Raw genomic sequence first — 14,998 nt, forward strand, 5'->3', positions numbered from 1 at the left:
ACGGATGTGTTGAATTCTCTAAATGAAGTCGTTAACCTTGTTAGCTTCATATTGGACATGAGCCGAATCTGCTGGAGTAGCCACAGATTGTATGGCACATCAATGGGACATAGTGAATGGAATCCCAATCCCACTTGGAAAGGGCTATGATCAATTGAGCTATGGAGAGCTCTGTTGTAGTTGCGCTGGACATAAAGGAGGATTTCATTCCATGTGCGTGGATGTTTCAAGTTGTACATGCGCAAAATGCGTACCATTGTCTTGTTGACGACCTTTTTTTGGCCATTAGTTTGGGGGTGGAAAGTCGTGGAATTAGTGAGCTTGGTATTGACATCAAAGAGAGACTTGACCAAAATGTACTTAGGAAATTGTTGTCCCGATCTGAGATAATGGACTGTGGTATCCCAAAGTGTAGGCACACCCATTCAAAGAAGAGCTTAGTAGTGGTTTCTGCTGTGATACTCTTCTTGCAGGGTGTCAGAATGGCCATCTTAGAGAATTTGTCGACGACCATGAAATCACAGTTGTTGGCAGCCATGCTTAGTAGAAGGAAGGCCCAACATGTAATCCATGGAGATGTATTCCCAAGTTCGAATAGGAGTAGGCAGAGGAGTATATAGACCTTTCTTCTTGATGGTCGGTTTGGGAATGGCACAGGCAGTGTGTAGGGTCTGATGTACTTCCCAACATCATATCGGAGGTTCAGCCAATAAAAATACTTATGTAGCACTGCCAATGTTTTGTCTACCTTGAAATATCCAGTAAACCCGCTGTAGTGTGCCTCCCAAATCATCTTGGAACGCCTGCTTGAAGGAACATAGAGGTGTCCTATGTCGAGCATAAGAGCCTGCCTAGTCCTCATTGATGGAAATTGGAAGTAAAGGTGGCCTGTGGGGATGGTAAATTAAGCAACAAAAGGTGGCATATCCAATAGAGAGTATGAACCTGGCCTTCTGATAAGTGGTAAATTGAGGAAGGAAAGGTGGCGTGTCACTGAAACTCTGGACAAAGGCTTAACATGAAACTAAGGCACTCGGAACGGTAGGCTCGGCTAAGGCAAGATTTGAAAGGCAGCAGTAAGTTCGTAGGGCTAAGACTAACTGCTTGGACTAATAAGCTTGTCTCTTTGGGCGAGTTTCCCAGCACAGGACCAAGGCAAGACCTTCAATACCTTATAGAAGAATGCATTCTGAAGTGAAATCTAGAAATCCAGTGATCAATCAATCCATAAGACTCTTCTCCAAGACTTGTAAGTATTCTGTCTATTCAGCTTAAGACGATCTTCACTCCAATGGACGGACAAGACTCTCTTAAAGGCAAGAAAGAAAGCTCATTGAGTAGAAAAAAGAATGGTGAAACGTTCGGGAACAGCAGATTCAAACACTAAGTATCAGTATCATTGGCGGGTTTGATTTATAGAAACATATCCAGTTTGGGGGTTTGATGGGAGACCACCACTAACGGGGGAACTAGCCGGTTACAAAGAGTGGAAGAATCATTCATAAGTGAAATCTTGAAATACGCTGGAGAAGACTCTCTTAGGGCTTGTTTCTCTGCTGCTTGGACTAAGAGACTCTCTCTTAAGGCTTTTGATCTGGACCAAGAAGACTAAAGCAAGTGTTGTCCATAGGGCTCCAGGCAGTCCATCCATGGGACTAAAAAACTGCTTGGGCTAAACTAGAGTATCTGAAGGCAGCTTGTTTCTCTGCTGCTTGGACCAAGGCGACTAAAGAAGCTAGTGTCCATAGGGGGGGCTCCGGGCGGGGACTAATTCTGGACTAAGATAGTCTCAAAATGCTTGTTTCCCACATAGCATAGAGAAGAATAGGGGCTGGCTCCCCTCCTTCCACCAGCCCTAGCCCTCCCACTCATTGGTTTAAGAATGAAATTGCTTTCCGCCCCACCCCGCTGCTCCTAAAGCTATCCAATCCCGTTCTATTTGACTATATAGTCTTTCACACCGGATCCGACACTGTTGATTGCTTTGCGAGACCAAGTATACTACTATATCTCTCACCCCCAAGTCATTCGTACCCATCCGAGCATCTAGTGCAATCACTTCAAGCGCAATCGAAACTTCGCGCGTGTACTCCGTACGCGTCTCCACTCTGACCAATCGTAGTATCGGTGGTAGTCAGTCACGCAATAGAATGAATCCGATAGAATAGGGTAATGCACCAGATGGCAGAACTTCTAATGCTCCTAGTTCTACCAGTGGAACCGGTGCCCCGCCTCCTTCTGGGGGCTCCGTGGGCTACTCAAAGGCATCATATAAGGGTGATTCGTGTAGACTATAGATGGACTTTTATCGAATCAATAATGTATTATATCTATAGGTACCCATACAAGTCTTTGAAACATTCCGGAATGGGTCATAGATGTAGCGTCACATTACATTGAGGTGTAGCATCGCATTACACATGGGATAGCCTCCAGTCCGTCACCCTGTGCGTATGGAATATGCTAGTTTTTATATCCAGGTCTGGGTATGAATGATGGATGACTTACACATACTAATGGATTCTCCAAATAGAGAATCCTAATCCCCTAGGTCCATATCAAGGAGGATATGGGAATAAATCCTCTCCTTAACAGTCGAGCCTGCTTACGCATCCTTGGGGAGATATTGTATGGTGAGTGAAAGAGGCAGCTTCATCGAAAGGCGCAGATCATAGTTGAGATGTGCCAACCCATCCCGAGATCAGGTATGCGGTCTATCCGGTATACCATCTATAGTAGGTTATGTGAGATCCCCCCGTACTCAGTAAATATACCAAAGAATGCTGGTCCCGCTGATCCGTAGCCCTACACTTATGTATCCTCCCTTCACTGGTATCCATTAGTAAAATGACCTACCATATAGCTATAGAACGACATTGTGCTTCTACAGTTTGGATTCCCCTACTATAAGTAGGTACCCTCTGTAGGGCAGGGTGGGAATATTTCTCCTTATTACCGTAATAAAAAGAGCTCCGGGGTAGGGGAAGACTAAAAGGGTCGCATAACAGTGCATCTTGGAGGTGAAAATTTCTAATTTGCTTGCCTTCTAGGAGCATTTGGTATGTGCTATTTATTTCTGGATCGCTCTTGTAAATATGCGACCACCTCGTCGTGTCGTTCCCTGTTATGAAACCAGCGCACAAAAAGATAGAAAAGAGAGATCCACGCCTTAGAATTCAGCCTCTTCGAGGGGGCAACCTCCTTTACATTACATAAATGAACAATTCTTCAATGATTCAAATGACAAAACCTCCTTTCTATATATAGGAGTCTAAGGAGTCACAATATAATCCAGCCGACCTAACAATAATAATATAAAGGCACAATAATAACAATAGTGGGCTTCTATGGGGCACAATAGTAACAATATGGGCACTACATGGGTACATGAATATAATAAGTGGGTTGTACTAATAACAATAAGGGGTTACACTAGTAGTATAGGGGCTTAACATGCCCCTCTTCTTCAAAAAGCGTTGTCCTCAACGCTTGAGTAGTTCTTGATGCTTCTGTATAAAATTCTTGTCCTCCCATGTGGAATCTTGAGCGAGTAAGTTCTTCCACTTGATGAGATACTCCGAAATTGATCGATTTCGTAGCTGTCGGGTTCTTGTTTCTGTGATTGCTCTAGGTTCCAATATGATTTTTCCTTCCTTTTCAATATCTGGCAATATTGTTTGAATTGGGATCTTTTGCAAGTTTTTAATAAGTGGCCATATTTCTTTGTCCTTCTTCCATTCATCCCTTGCTTCGTTTATCCAATCTGGTTGGATAATAGAAATAGCACAAAACAATGCTTCCACATCCTCATCCTTGAAGAGTCTTCCCATTCGGTAAGGTCGCCATTTTTTAAGTGCATGTAGTATTGCCAACGTTTCCTTCTCATAAATAGCTTGCTTTAGATGTAGCAGTAAAAATACCCAATCGCCTACATCAAAACATTTTTCACTATGATGTTGATCTACCTGTTGTTTCATTTGATTTTGCACCGAAGTGGCGCTATCCTTTAAAAGTTGGAGAACTTGTTGTTGATGCTTGATGTGATCTTTCACTGCTTGGACCTTTTTCTTCTTGATATGTCCTTCTATCTTTAGATTTTGAGGAGTGGTAATTTCTTCCAATGCTTTACAAGATATGGTCGGATTCATTTCTTGACGCTCGATGGGATCTTTCACTTCTTGAACATTTTTCTTCTTGATATGTCCTTCTGTCTCGCTAGTTTGAGGAGTGCTAATTCTAACCAGTGAATTACAAGATATGTTTGGAATCGTTTCTTCTTTCTTGATGTGATCTTTCACTTCTTGCACCTTTTTCTTTTTGATATTTCCTTCTATCTTGAGAGTTTGAGGAGTGGTCATTCTTGCCAATAGTTTACAAGATATGTTCTGATTCATTTCTTCTTTCTCTGGGGTCGGGTCCTGGCATATATCCTCTTCTTTTGATGTTTCTTGATCCTTTTCTTCCTCCTCTTCATACTCTATGTAAAATAATTTCTTCTCAGCACACTTATGACCTTTAGTGCATTTGCTATCACAATTGTAACAAAGCTCTTTTTCTCTTTTTTCTTCCAATTGTTGTGGTGTAACCCTTGTAGGTTGTGGAAGGCTAGGAGGAACAACACGTCCATCTTTATATTTGTGAGGGGTAGACTTCCTTGTTGCCATAATTTTACTTTCAAATATGTCAGAAGGCCCTTTTACTCTTTCCAATTGTTGTGGTGTTGCTCTAAAGAAGGTGTTGCTCTTTGTATCCTCATAACGTACTATCATTTCCTCCGTGAGAATTGACCACGTAACAAGTTTTTTACGAGAACAGAGCCCTTTGTACCATAAAAATTGATCTGGTTCTAAATATGAAGATGCAATACATACCTTTTGTAACAATTGTACACCATGTATATCAAAATATTGCTCCATCTGAAGTATCCAATTTACCGGATCCTTGCCATCAAACTTCCTCATCTTGATTTTTCTTGATTTTAAGAGCTCGACCTTGAAACAACTGTAACTCTGTACTTCTGGATCTTTAAGTTTTGAAATTTCTACCTGTAGTAGCCCTCTATGTCCTCTTTCCAATGCCACCAGTGTGATCCAAATTGGATTCTCCAAAAAAGAGTTATGCACAATCTCCCAAGATGCTCTGATTATAGACCTTTCTAGAAGAGCGAACTTGTATGAAGTGCCACGTGTCAATTTTTCGACCTTTGGCTCTGAAAATGATATACAAAAAACTAAAGTCTGTCCTCTTTCTGTACCTTCTTACGGAATTTCAATCCGATCCTCAGAGAGAAAGTTATGATGATTTTCCCCAGGTCACCTGTTTTAAATGTAATTCAGGAGTCTGCAAAAAGACCAACTTCCTCAGATCATATCTCCAAAAATATCGTGCGAAAAGCTCTGAAATTCGCAGCCAAGGTTCAGCGCGATTTCTTCTCAAATGAGTTTTTTTTACGACTTCGGAAACATCACAGAAAAAAAGTTATAGTGAAAATGCCACGATGACCTGTTTGGAGTAGCGAAACCCTAGAATCCCAAAGCTCTGATACCAAATGTTATGAAACCAGCTCACAAAAAGATAGAAAAGAGAGATCCACGCCTTAGAATTCAGCCTCTTCAAGGGGGAAACCTCCTTTACATTACGTAAATGAACAATTCTTCGATGATTCAAATGACAAAACCTCCTTTCTATATATAGGAGTCTAAGGAGTCACAATATAATCTAGCCGACCTAACAATAATAATATAAAGGCACAATAAAAACAATAGTGGGCTTCTATGGGGCATAATAGTAACAATATGGGCACTACATGGGTACATCAATATAATAAGTGGGTTGTACTAATAACAATAAGGGGTTACACTAGTAGTATAGGGGCCTAACATTCCCACAAGAGTCGAGCACATTAGTTAGCTCTGTGATCGGTGGTCAACTGAGGAAGTCTACAATGTTGTTGGTGCTTCTCTTTTTGTACTTAATGTTCAAATGGAATTGTTGCAGGTATGTGGACCATTTCTGATGGTGATCATTCTACAACTTCCCTTGTGTCTGTATGCACTGCAGGGGTCGTTAGTTTGTGTGTATGGATATTTCCATCCCCATAATGTAATGCTTCCATTGTCGGCAGGCTTGCACAATGGAATACATCTCTTTGTCATAGGTGGGATACATTAAGACTATGTCTGAAAGTGTCTCACTATGATATGCCACTAAATGCCCCTGCTGAGTAAGAACTGTACCAATAACATAATCGGAGGAATTTGTCTCAATCTCAAATGGTTGTTGCAGGTAACGTGAACCCCAACACAAACTTGTGGTAGAAGTTGGCAAGGCCCAAAAAGTTGCAGGGCTATGTTAGAGTGGTTAGGGGTGGCCAATATCGAATGACTTGTAACTTCGCTGAGTCCATATACACGCCTCGCTCATCAATATTGTATCCCAGATATTGAACCTGAGTCATACCAAAAGTGAATTTCTCCAAATTGGTGCACAACTTGTGTTGCCGCAGGGTTTGGAGGACCTGTCGAATATGGTGGAGGTGCTCTTTCCAACTATGGTTGAAGATCATAATTTCATCCAAATACACCCCCCATGAATGAGGTGGTGAAGACTCGTAAGATGTCGTCCATCAACCTCATGAAGGTTGCGAGGGAATTTGTTAGCCTGAAAAACATGACTAGCCATTTGAAAAGGCCCTCCTTGAATTTGAAGGGAATTTTCCAAACATTAGTGGGTTCGATCAGTACTAATAAACATAACTAAACATTAAAATCATTTTTAATATTAAATAATGAAGAGTGAAACATTTAAATATTACAAACACTGCAAATATTAAATACTAAAACTTTAATAATATATAAAAATTATTAAAAAAATATTTAAAATATTAAATATTAAATATTACAAATATTAAATAATCAAGATTCAATTGTCTAAAAATTTAGCATTAAGTTTGTGTTGACCATTTAAAGGAAAGAATTGGAATTGGTAGCTTCCTAGATCTATAGAATTAAGCCTTGAAAATTTGTTGTTTTAGTGAAAAAGATTGGCAAATTGATTAGGTCAATGGAACAAGCTGCTAGAGGATTGTTTTGCTCCAATATTCAATATTTTCAATTCATTTAGTGAACCAGGCTTACGAGGCAGAGAACCCATGAATTGATTTTAGTCTTTAGTCCATTAGAGCAACTTGAGGCAATAAACCAATCTAGGAAGGTAAGCAGTTAGAAAAATGGTTTACAAGGAGTGAGATTCACACGATAATCCAACATATCCCTCGTACCTTTGTAGCTAATGGAGTACATTACATACAAATTAACCTAAGGAAATATTTTTTGTTTTTTTTTTTGACGAAGTATAGTTGCATTTCAAAAGAAACTCTTTAGATAAACATAATGTTAAAAAATAAAAATGACAATAACAAGATAACAAGAAATTTTTCAATCGTAACTTGAGACCATGAATTTTGAGCCAATCTTCACGGGAGACTATGATTTCTGAGCTATCTCACTGGATTGGTTCTAGGCCAATACCAAAACAGTTTGGTAGGTGTTTCGTTTCGAGTTAACTATTTTCAAATATGGTATCATGTGCGTCTTATTGGGTCGGCAACGTCGGACCCGAGATGGGTTGGGCCTCTAAAAATAGTGGTTGATTGAATTCTTACAATTGGCCTTTAATGGTTTTTTTTCTTCTACCTTCCAATTTGTGTGGGAACACTCATTATTACTCAATTTTTCTTTTCGCTTTCTTTTTTGTGTTTTATAGAAAGGAGTACTTCAAAAGGAAAAATATAAGAAAATATTTGTTGTATGTTAAAAATGTAGTGTTTTTAGCTAACATCTATATAGGTATTTGTGAGTGAGAAGGTGGGTAGAGAATGCATAAGGGATATAAAATATATAATAAATTATGTGATGTGGGTTTTGCTTCCACCTCCCAATTTGTGTTGAAATACCTATTATTATTCAAAATTTTACTTGGAGCTTTCTTTTTCTTTGCCATTTTCACTACTAAAAACCCACCTTACTCACTGGTCCATGCATTGATTTGCTTCAATGTTATGACATGTGAATGGCAACATTTGAGTGTAGATAAGGGGCATTGTGTGGGTAGTTGTCTTGCCTTAGAAGGAAAAGGGGCATTGTGGGCTTAGTTACCATGTTCCATACAAAAACGTAAGAAACCAGATTAGTTTAAGGCAAAGTTAGTTTCTCATTTTAACAACGCTTCCTCAAAGGTTCTTTATAAAATGAAAGTTATAATTTGCATAAATGTGAGTGAGTGGATAGTAGTCAAACACCTAGAAAAGATCACTCAACTTTGCACATGGTAGGACCTTTGCAATAACTTATAGTTATAAGTAGTCAACAGGATCCATTCTAATCGAAGATTGTATAGTTAAATTACTAGCGAAAGCAAAAAGCATCGACCAAATCTAAGGAATTTGGTACAATGGATATGTCAAAAACCGAGTGAACAACAAACATGGCTACTACCTTTTCGAACTCCAAAGATTAGGGTGAACTCTATATGTTAATTATATATCATATGGAAATTGAAGTGCCTCCGTTTTTAAATGACCTAAATTAGATGGAATTTGTCTTGTCCACAAAGTAGTTGAAATAGAGATCCAAATATGCAAGAATTGGTAGCTTCCTCAAATTTTGTTGTTGATGATGATGATGATGATGGTTAACGTCCACTGAGACCAAATTGGTCTATCGGACCTACAATTTTCTTAGTTTTAATTATCTGGCTCCTCGTCTTTCTTGGCGAGATTGGTTCTGTAGCTCTCTTTTTTTTTTCTACGGTCTTCCAACTTCCTTTATCTTGCATCTCTTTCATCTCTTCTGGTTCTTGGGACATTGGTGTCTTAGCTTCACGATCTATTGTGTTTGTGCTTTTAAAGATAGTCAGAGAAGAAGTTTGGTCTAGGAGATCTACTTTGCTGTTAAATGAAGATTTATTTTGTGCAGTGTTTGAATCGTCATAACTATTGATTTGTTGGGCGGGACTTTCTCCCTGCTTGTCTTGAGAGTTGTTTCTTTCTTGCTCGATTTCTTGTGATTCAGAGCTTTCTCTAGAGTATTTTTCTTTGAGTGGTAGAGATTTGTAAATTGTTTCCATAATATATGCCAATGAACAATATGTTAGAGGATTGTTTTGCTTCAATATTCAATTTTTTCAATTCATTCAGTGAACTGGGCTTACGAGGCAGAGGGCCCATGAATTGATTTTAACCTTTCGTCCATTAGAGAAATTTGAGTAAACAACTCAATCTTCGAAGGAAAATTGTTAGAAAAATGGTTTATAAGGAGTTCAATCCATCCCTTACAATTTTCACCAATCGAAAGTTTTGTAGGGAATATATCCCTCGCACAATGTATTATTCAACTTTTGTGGAAAATGAATCACATTGCATTTGAATTAACCGAAGGAAGTATCCCTTTTGCTAACAAAATAAGTTGCATTTAAAAAAATATCTTAGATTAAAATAATGGAAAAAGGGACAATAACAATATATTTTTTTTCAATCTTAATGCGAGCTAGCTTATTGAATTGGTCGTAGGCCAAGACTAGGACCAGTGAGGTTTTTTTTTTCGAGTCAACCATTTTCAAAGATGGTATTGTGTTTTAGTGTAAACAAGGGTCTATTGTTGTTAGCGAACCACAAATAACCAACCACATCATTGAGATTCTCCGCTTTTCATTGATAACCCTAGCATTGAGGTAATCATTCTCTTTAAAATATTTTGAGTTCTTATTACTATCTTGATTGAAAGTTTTTTTAAATGAAGGATGCTTCAACCTATTGTTGTTTTAATAAAATAGGCAAATACGGATGGTATTGTGTGGGTCTTTTTAATTTTTTTTTTCTCTTTTCTCCAATAGATGTTAACTAATTTGGTTAGTTGGATAGGTTAAAAATAAGGTCCCCCCATTAGGAATTTCTCATTCAATCAAAAGTCATGAGAGATAAATCGCTCTTAAGACTACTGGACTAGATTTAACTATTATTCGCTCACATTTATGCACTTGACGAAAAATTTGATTGGTTGTGCCTTCTTTGACCTTTGTCATTTCACTAAAAGGCTTCTTTGACCTCAAAAAATTAGTTGATGGGCTTGACCTTGTTCCTCCCATTCATTGTATAAAGTCGTTGAATGTTAATTGGATGTTAGAGAAGCAAATATACTACGTTGGTTGAGTTGGGGGTCAATGTCATTCATCCACTCAATCCATAGAAAGAACGATCAATTCCAATGTTTTATCCCCCAGTCATCTCACTCATCTCTTAGCTTGAGTGACATTGTCAATAGAAAATTTTGCCTCTAACTTATCATAGAGAGAAGAAATTTAACCTTTCTACTGATGAATAATATATTATTTTTTATTCCCCCTTTTTGAGCTTTATTCAATAGCTTGGGTGATATCATCCCACAATACTATAGCGATCATTTCTAAATGGATGTCGGCCAAACTTGCCATTGGAAAGAAAGAGCGACCATATTGGCATGTTCAAGCCTTCATCAAAGATGATGATACTGCCGAAATTGAAGCATTAAGATGATGTGTTTGTTATTTTTGTAAGACAAAAAATATTGTTAATGTATCTCCTCTCTAAAAATTATGTTATTCTAGGTCTTCAATCAAGTGTATAATATTATTATCTGTGGCATGTCTTGCGTGCATGGTTGGAGAATGTTAGAAATAAAGTCCAAGTAAGGGAAAACCCAATCCACATTTTTTGTGTTTTAAGAGAAATTATGTGCACATGTCAAGATAATGAATTTGTAAGAAAGTTGAAAAGTTCTTTTAAGAATTTAGTGAACATAAAGAGTTTTTGGAATATTTTAAAACCACTTGGTTAGTCAACAACAAAATATGCAAGTTTCTTGTAATGGGCTTTAATTACTATTTTTCATGTCATATTTATGGTTGTTAATGCATAACTAATAAATTTCTTTCTATAGATATGTGAGCAAAAGCGTCAATGCAATTGAATCTTACCATTGGCATATCAAGGAAAGGTACCTAAGTGAAAAGAACAACGCATGCCATAGATGGGTTGATTGGTTAATTTATCTGTGTTAACAAAAGTGGTATTATATTACAATCATATGCAACATTTAAAAGAAGTTGGTTTTGTACGACCTAGAAAAATTGAGGAACAATTGAATTCATTCAAGTGTAGAGCTAACCAAAGCTCAAATGAAGATTGTGTATGCAACATTTAAAGGAAGCTGGTTTTGTACGACCCAGAAAAATTGAGAAACAATTGAATTCATTCAAGTGTAGAGCTAACCAAATTTCAAATGAAGATTGTGTGCCTGATGAAAAGAGTAATGATGATTATTGGGTTCATAGCCAAAATAAGGATACCCATGATATTTTCTATAATGTAATTTTTCTAGCAATTTCAATTTGGAAATGCACTTGGGTGTGCTAAAAGTGACTTGTAGACCAATTTTCTACATCAACGATGATGCTATTTTTCCATTATGTCATCTCTATGGGCATGAATTTTCATTATCTATGTTGGGAATGAAGATCCATTTTGTAGAAAAGAAAAATTTATAGTTGAACCAATTTTGAATACAAATACATGAATTTGGACTTGTGTATATGACAATGTTTTAATTGACTTTTAAATTCTTGATTACAAATACATGAATTTGGACTTGTGTATATGACAATGTTTTAATTGACTTTTAAATTCATGATGTGGATTTGATGTTATATTCTATTAATGTTACATTATTTTTTATAAATGTAGTGAGAATGGATTTATTTATTTTTATTTACAAATTATCAAATCTGCAAGTTAAGGTACTTATATATTTATATTTTATTGGATGTTGCATGCATGGACTAACATATCATTACCATGGAACTTTGTGTAGTTATAATAATAGATGAAGTACATGAATTTTGTGTGTGTATATATATATATATATATATATATATATATATTTTGAATTTATCAAAAAAGGACTAAAGTTTTAAAGTACAATATACATGTCTTATAATAAAATTTGCAAAAATAGATAAAGGTTTGAGCTTTTACCATTTCAATACTAACATTTAAGGATGGAAATTTATTTATTATTTAAGATATATATATATATATATATATATATATATATATATATATTCTTTATTTTATATATATTTTAAAATTCCTTTATTTATCTATGGGGGGAAGTAAAGAATAAGAGCACAAAAAGTATGTATAGTGAGAATACAAAAATTAAATATGTATGCATAGGTAGAGTGCAACAAAGAAAATGTACGCGTGTAAAAACACAAAACATGCATTTAAGTGTGGTAGCTTTATAATTTATTTGATTTTTTCTTTTGAACTTGAGCATAAATATAATGTTAAAGTGTTTTAATTGTGATAAGAAACAAAAGGGGTTGATTAGTAAGTTTTTTCACTCTTTTTTTTTGTATATTTCAAATTTATGGATGTACTTCGTTTGCCTTTTAGTGTTAATACAACAATTAACATTTAACACAACCATATCATGCAATATCAAACAAGTTATCCTTAAGTATCAAGCACATCATCTTTATCGAACGTGCTAATCTTTAAATATCTAACAAATCATCCTTATTAAATTACCATGTCATCTTTAAATATCTAACAAATCATCCTTATTAAATTACTGTAATAAAAAAATAATCGGAAGATTCTATATCTTGATCTTTTATCGACCATCATAAGCCATAAGTAAGATATTGGGCAAGTAATTATGACAAAACTAAAGTCATAAGTATGATATTGGGCATGTAATTATGACAAAACTAAGTTGTTTTTTGAGAGCAAACTAGGTTTTCCATATTCTATTATATTTTTTCAAATACTACAAGCCAAGTTAAATCTATGATTAATGTCGACTCCAAAATATTTATATGAAAGAAAAATACAATCATGCACACAATAAAGATCATAGACACTAACTAAACAAAAGTTTCATAATTAACCCTATATTAAATTTTCTTAAAACAATATGACTTTAAAAAAAATTAAGGCAAACTAATTTACATAGGAAAATTCTAATTTGGTGAAAAAAAAATAGATTATTTAAATCAAAGCAAATATTATCTAATTTATTTTATTATTGTAATTAATTTTCAATTATTAAAATTAGTTTTTAAGTAATGTAATGATGGTTTCGGCCTGGTGTATGCTGTAAAACTGCTTCTGCTTGGCTAAGAGCTCGTCTTCCTCGGACGTAAGGAAACAGGTTAACGGCCCAAGACCCAGAGGCATCTGGCAGGAGTGAAAGCCTGCTCCCTTACGGACCACCAGCGGGTTATTACAGGGGGCGTGGTTTTCTTTGATAACAGTGATGAGTCAAACCGACATTCGCGGATAGCAGCCAGAGATGGCTGTCCTCACTGTTGGTTTGACACCCGAGTTTGATAGGTTTTGCCACCTTCGGAAAAAAAAAGAAAAGAAAGTAATGTAATGATGGTTGATTTTCTTTCATATTATTAATAATCAGAGAACATACATTGACAGAGAGGAAATCTCATTGATGGATTTGTGAAAGCTAAAGCAACAATCAAGAACTGTATCTAATACATTTGATTTCTAGTATGTAATAGGATACATTATAGAGAGATGAAAATTGTGGAGAGTTGTTTGGTTACAATGATCATAACATAGAGGTATTTTGCACAAAAAGGGAACAAAGTGCAAGATGTACAATAAAATGCCAAAAGTTAGATTAAAATATACCGTATTTTTTTCAAAAGAAAAAAACACTTTCTATTAATAATCAGAGAACGTACATTGATAGAGAGGAAATCTCATTGATGGCTTTGTGAAAGCTAAAGCAACAATCAAGCACTGTATCTAATACATTTGATCTCTAATATGTAATAGGATACATTATAGAGAGATGAAAACTGTAGAGAGTTGTTTGGTTACAATGATCATAACATAGAGGTATTTTGCACAAAAAGGCAACAGAGTGCAAGATGTACAATAAAATGCCAAAAGATAGATCAAAATATACCAAGACCTATGATAAGTTTCAGAGGCTAAAAAAAATGGAATTTTATCTCAAGAGTGTTAGAAATTCATTCTTCCTTGGAGAGGTGATCCACTTCACCATTTTCACTTCGGTAAAGGAGTGTGGTGGAGACATAGTGGAACTCCATGAGCGGGTTGTTGATTATGCATTTCAAGGTGTGGAGGTTAGGAGATTCTAGGGAGCCTCAATCATTTTCCTAGTTGATGATAGATTTGGAGTTTCCAAAAATTGTAAAAACTCTAATGTCAAGCCAAGAAGCTTAGTGTAAGACCCCCAAAGAGTTAGTAATTCAACGCAGGTATTAGTTCCAATTCCACAGTGCCAATGAAACCTATAGAAACTCCAAGGTCATGAATGGATGACCACGCCACAACCACAAATGTCAAAAGAGGAGGCCTTGTCAAAGACACCAACTGGGTAAGAGGACCAACTTTTTTGAGGTGGAGAGGGACATTTAGAGACCAATGACTTCAATGGAGAGTACTAAAGATAGAAAGAGAAGATTCTACAACTGGTTTTTGAGATGTCAAGCTTCACATGCTTAAAGATGAGAGACTTTCTGGGGCGCAAAATCCCTCAGGATGATAAAGAAGGCTAGTGTTTTGTGTTGAGGGTGATCAAGATGAACGTCAAAGGAGTCCCAATCTGCAGAGGATTTTGTCAGTTGTAGTGCATGTGTCCAGATAGAAGAGCCAAATGGGCAGTGGAGGAAGAGGTGGTTGATGTCCTCTCCAGCTGATAAGGAAAGGCCAATGAAGAGAGGAGTGATATATTGCTTGCAGGTTGGAAGATTATCTGATATGATTCATTTACGATTACCTTTCTCTGTTGTGAGCCAAGGAACTAGATAAACTTGTTTGCTTTTGTGGATAGGACAATCCCAGATAGTTTAAGATTTGAAATGTATGCTGACCATTCTCGAATCAGAGGGACTGAACTTTCTAGCTCTGTAT

The sequence above is a fragment of the Pinus tabuliformis genome, chromosome 7, assembly GCF_031772625.1.
Source record: "Pinus tabuliformis cultivar Carrire ecotype Pingquan chromosome 7, CPIR1, whole genome shotgun sequence".
NCBI lineage: Eukaryota > Viridiplantae > Streptophyta > Pinopsida > Pinales > Pinaceae > Pinus > Pinus tabuliformis.